General features: G+C 37.7%; 1 long non-coding RNA gene across 1 annotated transcript; it reads left to right on the top strand.

Annotated features, from left to right (window-relative positions):
- The first annotated feature begins 535 nt into the window (after positions 1-535).
- Positions 536-6434, top strand: LOC115227238. The gene is made up of 3 exons (XR_003883094.2): positions 536-1050; positions 5263-5348; positions 6147-6434. It is a non-coding gene; the product is annotated as an uncharacterized LOC115227238 (long non-coding RNA).
- The last annotated feature ends 1382 nt before the right edge of the window (positions 6435-7816 follow it).

The raw sequence follows: 7816 nt of genomic DNA, 5'->3' as shown, positions 1-7816 counted from the left end.
ATACAAACATATAAGTTGGATGACCTGTAAGTGACATCCATTATGCTAGAAGTAGATCCGCTATGGTTTACCACTAAGAAAGGAATGTTATCAAGAAAATTTACCAAACACCAGAAGGTAAAAGAGCAAGATAATGAAAAGATACAATATATATAGATATATATATATATAGGAGATATACATACATATACATATATGATATTATATATATATATATATCATATATATATGCATGTATATATGTGTGTGTGTACCACACACAAACATAATATATATGTGTGTGTGTGTGTACACATACGCATATATATATAAGAAGCCCGTCATATATATATATATATATATATATATACATATATCTATATATATATATATACATATATCTATCTATATGTATATACATATAAATATATGAGCCCGTGGTATATATATACACACACACACACATATATATAATATATATAATGTTACTACATAGGCGTTGGCCATTAAAACAGACAACACACATTTAGCAATAAAGGTGAAGTGCTTTTATTAGTCACGAGATACAAAGAGATTTCAATGGGTTTAATCGACATACGTTGGCCTCTATCTTTCTCTCTCACAGGTTTTCAAACAATTATGAAAAGTTTAGGTCACACCAAATGAACTGAATTAGACTTTGAGCAGGTAAATAGTGCAAACACCATTCAGCTTAAATAGATAAACAGATTTCAGAAATTCGCGTAAATGAAGGAGTGGCAGGATATTGAGAGAGAGAATAATGAAAGGAGATACAAAGAATAAACAGATAAAGAAGAAGAAAAAAAGCAATGACTGCCATAACGCATCTCCTGCTAAAGTTAAACTATATTTAATTATGTAACTGAATACAATTTATTCATTCTCGAGAACCAGAACAGACTGGAACGGATTATTAAAGACTGGAACGGATTATTAAAGACTGGAACGGATTATTAAAGACTAGAACGGATTATTAAAGACTGGAACGGATTATTAAAGACTGGAACGGATTATTAAAGACTTCCACAGCTGAAAATATTTTGCCTTGCGGTAAAGAAAAGATTTTTCGACTCTTATAAGTTAAGATAGAATTAATTTATCAATTAATGTATGAATAAATTAATTAATGTAGGTACTACTTAAGAAGAGTGGTCCCGGTGCGTGCACTCGCGCATCCGCGCTAGCTAGTCGTGACTAGTCGATCCTTACTTTGTGTTTTATTTAATTTGCTAGGTAGTCGTTGTAGGATCGACTAGTTACGACTAGCTAGCGTGGATGCGCGAGTGCGCAAGTACGCGCACGGGGACCACTCTTCTTAAGTAGTACCTGTATTATGTATTATGTATGTATATCTTTTCTAATGGCTTGAGACTCGAACCCCTCTCGTTTCTCCTCTGGTGTTTCGTGTCACAACAGGTGGACTTGCCTCGTCGTTTGAAACCGGAGTTTTATTTCTCGTTACTGTTGTGTCACCACGGCATTTCTTTGGCGCTGGTGCCTGTCCTGCCTCTTTCCATGGCCCTCCCACTTCTGGAGCGTCGGGCATCAGATGATTGAAAAATATTATGTTGTCTTCTACGCATCATACTGAATGTTCTGAAGTAAAATATCTAAAAAAATCCACAATAAATCCCGTCACATGTAATTCATTTTTGTTGTTTCGAAATTCAATGACGTCTTCTTATTTCATTCATTTACCAAACTTCATAAAAATCGGTCCAGCAAATTTTCAATTATATTTATCTTTATGTGGGTGTATGTGTGTACACTCATAGATACGCAAACATATTTACGTACGCCTATGCATGTGCGTGCATATACGTGTGTGTGTGTGTGTGTGTCAGTGTATAGGCGGCGGGCTGACAGAAACGTTAGCACGCTGGGCGAAATGCTTAGCGGTATTTCGTTCGCTGTTACGTTGTGAGTTCAAATTCCGCCGAGGTCGACTTTGCCTTTCATCGTTTCGGGTTCGATTAATTAAGTACCAGTTACACACTGGGGTCGATGTAATCGACTTAATCCCTTGGTCTGTCCTTGTTTGTCCCCTCTGTGGGTAATAAAGGAATAGGTATTTCGTCTGCCGGTACATTCTGAGTTCAAATCCGCCGAGGTCGACTTTGCCTTTCATCCTTTCACCCGTTTCTCTGTCCTTGTTTGTCCCCTATGTTAGCCCCTTGTGGGTAATAAACAATATATACTGGTATGTGTGTGTTCGTGCGTTGACGTTGTTTACATTTCGTACATCGCCGAAATATGTGAAAACTTGTTAATCTTGGGAAAGGAAATATTTTGAAAACATGAATTTAATATTGACTAATAATAAAGGGGTGGAACTGAACCCGTGTGTGTGTTAATAATGACTCACCTGTGTGTGGGAAGAAGCTTACTTCCCTCATACTGTGTGGACGGGTTCTTCTTGTGACGCCTTTGTATACCAACGTCGTGAATTATTGAAGCACAGCTACCAGGTAAGACATTTGTTTTGGGGGGATTTAGTGGGGGTTTGTTTCACGCGCGTGTTTATTTATATTCGTCGAACAAGAAATCTCCACAGAGTTCCTGGCAAATTCTCTGCATGTGTGTGTGAAGTCTCACTTAACGGTGGGAAGTGTGTTTGGTGGGGCGTATCCCTCCTAAAATTGTTCTTCATTTTTGTGACTGTTTTGTGCCCTTGCCAGAAGGATTACCAAGTTGGCCAGGAGTAATAGGACAGCCAGAAGAATTTGCTGTTTTTTTTAACTGTTTCTCGTCTTCTTCCTTCCTTCCTGTATGTTTGCTCTACTATAGCCCCGGGCCGACCAAAGCCTTGTGAGTGGAAACTGAAAGAAGCCCGTTGTGTGTACATATATATATATATATGTGTGTGTGTGTGTGTGTGTGTGTGTGTGTGTGTGTGTATTCTTTTATTCTTTTTATGTTTCAGCCATTGACTGAAGCCATGCTGGAGCACCGCCTTTTAGTCAAAGAAATCAACCCAGGACTTATTCTTTGAAAGTCTGGTAGGTACTTATTCTATCAGGTTTTTGCCGAACTACTAGGTTATGGGGACGTAAACACACTAACAGTGATTGGCAAGTGATGAAGTGAGGACAAACACACACACACACACACACTTCAATGTACAGAAAACAAAAGACGAAGACAGGTGAAGGCACAACAGGCAGGTGAATTAGTTTGGTGCTTGGGAAAAAAAATGGAAAGTCTTTGATGATTCAAGCCTACAGTCTTCGAGAGAATAGATTGAGAGGAAATATGGGGAAAGAACGAAAAGAAAAGGAGAGAAAATGTGTACCGAATAACAGTTCAACATAATGAAATGACCAGAAGATAGGGGCTTAGTGAAAAAGTGTTATTAACGGTGACCCTTTTGAAGTAAGGTGTGCAAGCATGTATGTGCGTTAGTGCATTGAGTGTGTGTGGGTGTGTGCATAATGGTGTGTGGTGTAAGCAGTGAGTTGAACACTGCGCAGGGGTGTTCGTATGTGTCTATCTCAAATGCCAGCTTATCGTCCTTAGGGTACATTCTGCATACGTAATTACCTTTATCTGGTTTGACGACCGGCTGGTGTCATTCCTGACTTCCCGTCCAATCCTTGTAATCAGCGCTGGTGAAACTTTCTTTGGCCAACAGGTCGATTTCTTTCAATCCATATGCTTGAGGGTCTTTAAAGGTTTTCGGTTTTGCTGATAGCTTGTTGTGAAAGACCTTACTTCTGGACCTCTGCAATTCTACCATGTTCAAAATCTGTCGATATTTTAGCTTTGCCCATTGTTGGTGTGAAATACAGGGCGTAACTAGCAATTGCTGACACAGTGAAAGCTTGAACATAAATGCCAGAATTTTTATAGTTTATACAAAATTTAATTGTTTTATTTTTCATGGCCTTAAATTTTTGAGCAGACAAAATATTGTTCGTTTTCATACAATGCATATTTTCAGCACTAAATGATAAAATTTCTTTAGGTTTTCGTGTTTTCTTTTGTTGTTTGCCAGTTTAGAATCTGTGATGAAAAAATAGTCAAACATCGATCTGCAAGGAGTTCATTTCAGCAGTTTTTGTTTTGCACTGGTCCGTAGTTTATTTTGCAGCAGTGTACGAAGGGCTTCTCTACTTATGTCTACTTAATCCACTCAGAAGCATTGATTAACCATGGGATTATAAAAGAAGGTACTTGCCCAAGTAAACAGACGAAATGAACTGAAACCCATGTAATATATATTCACAATACATACACATATTATGTATGTATGTTTGCATGGGTTGGACAGTTTGACTGAGGACTGGCGAGTCAGAAGGCTTCACCAGGCTCCAATCTGATCTGGCAAAGTTTCTACAGCTGGATGCCCTTCCTACATATATATATATAATATATATATTATATATATATATATATATGTGTGTATGTGTGTGTGTGTGTGTGTATATATATATATATATATATATATATATATAATATAGATAGATAGATAGATAGATAAAGTGCGTGTCTATTTTCATTAATTTATGCATGTATATGTGTGTGTACATGTATGTGTACACACACACATACATATGTGTGTGTGTATTGATCGAAACAATTTGAATAATATATATATTATTCAAATCAGCTTCATTCGGATTCTGTACTACATAAATCCGAATCAAACTTATATTTGAATAATAAATGTAATTTCCAAGAAAAGTGTTGAGTGCCCGTTCTTTCATTTGTCCAATCATATATAAATATGAGGGAAATTTGTTGAGTAATTATCAAATTAACAAATAGTCATAAAATAAGATTTCTAAAGTCACATGTTGATAGTGTCAATCGAAATAGTATTGAAATAGATGAGATCAAATCAAAAATTCATACAAGAGGATTTATTAGACAAACATTATTTTCTGTGGATAATTTAATTATTTTTCCGAAATTTACCTTTCTTCGTAGCGTCAATTTCTAGTTATATGTGAAGTCTGTCCCCTCAGCTGATCACCGGACTGTACATTCCAATATTCAGGGTTTAATTGTAACCACTCGGACTGTAATAAGCAGAGGAATGTAGCTAACCTAGAGACACAACACAATGACTGTTGTTAGGTTTATTAGTGTCAAGAAGAACATTCAGCTCTAAATAATACTTTAGTTAGCCTGACCTTTCCAATATTTATGTTGTCTTATGCAAGATTTTAGAACCATCAACTCGAGTATATTGTTATTTACTTCATTTTATAAGTTTTTAAAAACTTTTACTTTCTTTCGTTTGCATTTTTTATTCAAAAGACATGGACATTAAAAAAATCAAGGAGAAAATTGAATCTGGGGACATCGAAGGTGCGAAAAGCATGATAGAAAGCCGTTCAGACAGAGTAAGTTGTTCATTGTATTGCCTTCTCAAAGTTGGTTATTTGTTTATTATTTGATACACAATTTGAAATCTTCCTAACGAACCACATGTATTTGTCCATATTTCATATCTTTCTTCACGTCTTTCTACTATTTTGCATCGTTGGTAGTTTTTATAAATCCTGAACCAAACCTTGAAGCATGCCAGAGTTGATGGAATGTGAGGGAGAGAGAAGCCCATCATCACACACTGCAAGGGAGTATTCTGGCAGGAAATACTCAGTCCAAGAGGTAGATCGGGTCATTAGATGAGTGATTACGGTGTCAAGAAGTTCTCTTGCCACAAACAAGGGTTTCTTGGTGATAGGGCCGACACGATTTCTTTTACAGAAGTTGTCAAACATTTGAAAATACTGGTGAGTCACGTAGGAATCAAACCCCAGCTTGATCTAGCTTTATACAACTGTACTGGTGTCAATTGAATATACAGAGAAAGTTATTCTCCCTCTGTTTTCACTTTTAAGGAACAAAGATGATGGTTGTTTATGACTTTTTACTTGAAATCTGAAAAATTAATAGTCAGCAGATGGGATACTGTGAGGAAGAATATAGATCAGGGCTTCCCAAAGAGGGTAGTACAACCCATGGGAATAGGCTGTGGAATGGAAAATTTTACAAGGACTCTCTCTTCCCTCTCTCTCTCACTCTCTCTGTCCCCTCTCTCTCTCTCTCGCTCTCTCTCCTCTCTATCTCTCTCTCGCTCCCCCTCCCTCTCTCTCTCCTTTGATATATTTCAAAAGCCTTTACTTTCTTCACTTCAGATTAACCTAAGAGATTCAAACGGTAAAACTTATCTGATGGCTGCTTCTGCAGAGGGCAACATAGTTTTAATAAACTTGTTAATAGATGCTGGAGCAGATTTGGACAAGAGAGACACAAGGGGTCGGACAGCTTTTTATCATGCTGTGTTTGGGTAAGTTCAGAATTACCTAAAATCTCCAGATCTGTTTTTGTTTCTCGATTTCTTCCAATTTCAGACAGGTTAAATATCCAAAGATGCCATAGTAGTAGCAGTGGAACAACAGGATGACAACATGACAACAGTAACCAACAACAACTTCTTATTTTTATCCATGTATCCAATTCGTTATGCATTATTGAAGCATAAAAACGTTTTCTGAGATTTGCTGTCAAAACAAAATATTTTTTGATTTGGAGATAATCTTTGAAAGGCAAACATTCTTAAGATTGACCCAGTGTGATGCAGCATCCTCTGTTAGTATTGATTATGGAGGGATGAAACAAATTTCCTCCAAAGAAGATTCTGTTTCAGCTCTAAGACAGGACGAAAGATTTTGTTGCTTGTTATGGCAGCAAGAATCTGTAAACTTTCTCTCAATGATTTTATCTCACTTGTGCATGTATACATGTGTGTGTATGTATGCATGTGTGTATGTGTGTGTATGTATGTATGCATGTGTGTATGTGTGTGTATGTATGTATGCATGTGTGTGTATGTATATAAGCATGTGTGTATGTGTGTGTATGTATGTATGCATGCGTGTATTTACGCATGCGTGTATGTATGCATGCGTGTATGTGTGTGTATGTATGTATGCATGCGTGTATTTACGCATGCGTGTATGTATGCATGTGTGTATGTGTACGCATACATTTGTGTGTGTATGTATGCATGTGTATGCATGTATGCATGTGTGTATGTATGTATGCATGAGTGTATATGTATGTATGCATGTGTGTGCGTGTGTATGTATTTATGTATGTGTGTGTATGTATGCATGTATATATGTTGGTATGTATGTGTGTATGTATGTGTGTATCTATGTGTGTGTGTGTATATGTAAGCAGCAGCAGCGTAGCCATCGTTAATGACTTCTCTCCCACCAATGATAAGGGCTACAATAACAACAACAGCATCTTCACCATCCTCGACAGTGGCGACACCATTACTGCCGCCACCACAATCACCACCTCCGACAACGCCAAAACCAGCAACCCAGCCCCAACACCAACGATGACGGCAGATATAGACACATCGCCGACAGAACCTGCCCACGGGGAAACATCGGACGTTCCGGGAACCCCTTTCAAGCGATATCTCTCCAACCAAGAACTTTCTTCAGAGAAGGAGATACGCGACATCATTAGCCAGCCAAGTATGGCAGCTGAGATACAATGATATTCCATACTTGATTTCATGGAAAATTCTCGAAAACCCAGGCCCTTACATCAACGGCACACAACGATGTAAATTATGCATAGCAGAATGGGAGAAAATCCTAAAGGACTCCCTCAAACCAGGGTACATCCTTAACTCCAGTACAGAGCTTCTCGGGCCATGTTTACACTTCAGGAAATTCTTGCTAGCCTTTTGGAGCCCAAAAGATGGCAGTGCAGCTGGAAGTCGATAGCCAATGGCCAAAGGAGATAATCCCCATTGTGAGACATTTCTTCCTCCATAGTATTAAGA

This window comes from Octopus sinensis, unplaced genomic scaffold (assembly GCF_006345805.1).
Source record: "Octopus sinensis unplaced genomic scaffold, ASM634580v1 Contig02241, whole genome shotgun sequence".
Lineage (NCBI taxonomy): Eukaryota > Metazoa > Mollusca > Cephalopoda > Octopoda > Octopodidae > Octopus > Octopus sinensis.
Note: the sequence above shows the minus strand (reverse complement) of the source record. Positions and strands in the feature narration are given on the sequence as shown.